Source organism: Ricinus communis, chromosome 3, assembly GCF_019578655.1.
Source record: "Ricinus communis isolate WT05 ecotype wild-type chromosome 3, ASM1957865v1, whole genome shotgun sequence".
Lineage (NCBI taxonomy): Eukaryota > Viridiplantae > Streptophyta > Magnoliopsida > Malpighiales > Euphorbiaceae > Ricinus > Ricinus communis.
The window spans coordinates 7,974,569-7,976,470 of record NC_063258.1 but is presented as its reverse complement, the minus strand read 5'-3'; the positions used below and the strand labels follow the sequence as shown (position 1 = coordinate 7,976,470).

The 1,902-nt window shown below is 40.9% G+C and overlaps 1 non-coding gene across 1 annotated transcript; it reads left to right on the top strand.

Moving 5' to 3' along the window:
* Positions 1–1,282: 1,282 nt before the first annotated feature.
* LOC125369684 lies at positions 1,283–1,389 on the top strand. Its single transcript, XR_007215360.1, has one exon. It is a non-coding gene; the product is annotated as a small nucleolar RNA R71 (small nucleolar RNA).
* Positions 1,390–1,902: the final 513 nt, after the last annotated feature.

Sequence of the window (1,902 nt, the reverse complement as noted above, 5' to 3'; positions counted from 1 at the left end):
AACAAATCGTACAACATTAAATTAATCCTAGCTCATAAGTCAGCTAAAGCATTGCTAATTATCAAATCACCAATCACACAAGAGATAGTAAAACTCCCTGGATCACGCTTCTTCTCTAGCAATTTATTCTGAAGTATAGTCGAACACTCCTCATTTAAGGTCACGATCGCCAAGTCCTCTAACTTTCTATTGTTGCTAAGGATTTCCTTTAAGAACTTCGCATACCCGGACATCTGCGAAACAGCTTCAATAAAAAGTAAGTTATTTTGCAGTTGTTTAAACAAGTTAAGAAACTTAACGAACTGCTGATCAACTTTCTCCTGCTTGAACCTGGCAGGATATGGGATCGGAGGTTGGTATTCCTTCAGAGGATTCTTCTTCTTGCCCTCTATCTTCTCTGGCTCCATCACATTGCTATCTCTATCTTTCCTACCGAATCTTCCTGCACAACATCATCATCATTAGAAATAGGAATAGAATTAGATAGTTGCTTACCTGATCGTAAAGTGATAGCCTTCACGTGCTCTCTCAAGTTGGACTCCGTATTACTAGGCAAAGTCCCTAGCTGCCTCTCAGTCGTCATTTTAGAAATCTAGCCTATCTGATTCTCCAAATTCTAAATTGAGGCCTGTTGATTTCTAAGAGCTGTGTCCATCTGTTGGAATCTAGTCTCTAAAGCGGACATAAACTTCATCATCAGCTCCTCTAAGTTAGGCTTTTCTCTTGACTCTGAGGAGACTGAGGTGGGAGAATAAATTGTTGTGGCTGTTGATGTAGTTGCTGAAACCCTGGTGGCCCCTAGTTATTGTTGTTGTTCATCCATCCGAATGATTTCTCCATTCCGGATTATAGGTGTTTCTATACGGGTTATTTTGCTGCCTAGGCTGACTTGCCATACAGTCCACCTGTTCATAGTTAGATAAAGAAGAGGAATAACATATCTTCTGATATATAGTTACTACTGTAATGCAGGCCACCATAAAACTCATAGCTTGCTTGAGCTGTTTGGACAGGCATCTGGAGTTGATCAAGTTTCTTAGATAATAACTCCACTTGAGCTGCCAAGGCTGCAGTGGCATCCAACTGGTGTACACTCCCTTCACGTCCCATCCTGCTCCTAGTAGTGTGCCACTAGTAATTGTTTTTAGCCATGTCCTCAATCAAGCTTTGTGCTTGCTCTGGTATCTTGCTGCCCAAAGAACCACCTCCAGCCGCATCTACCATCTGCTTAGTAGCCAAATTCAAATCATTATAAAAAGTTTGTACCTGTAACCAGATTGGTAGTCCATGGTGTGGGCAGCATCGCAGTAGGTCCTTGTACCTCTCCCAAGAGTCGTACATCGACTCATCGTCAAAATGCACCAAAAAAGATATATCATCTCTAAGTTTAGTAGTTTTAGAGGGAGGAAAGTACTTAATAGAAATTTCTCTGCCAAAGCATTCCAGGTAGTGATAGTGTTAGAAGGTAGTGACTGTAGCCACTCATTTGCTCTATCCCTCAAGGAAAATGGGAAGAATTGGAGATGAATTGCATCGTCTATTGTCCTATTAATCTTGAAGGTATCACAAATCTCGAAGAAACTTGCTATATGTGCATTAGGATCCTTATCTCGCAAGCCTCCAAACTAAACCATTTGCTGTACCATCTGAATAATATTAGGCTTTATTTCAAAATTATTGACGGTAATAGCCGGTCTCATAATGCATGTTCATATCCCCTCAAATGATGGTTGCACAAAATCATACATCATCCGATTATTGTCATTGTTGTCGTTGGCATCTACCATCTCTACTATAATCTTTCCGGACTTACTCTCGTGTACGGATTTCCTAACGTGAATCTCGTCTTGCTCTACGTTTAATTGCTTTCTCAATTGCCTGAGGGATCGCTCTGGTTCTGGT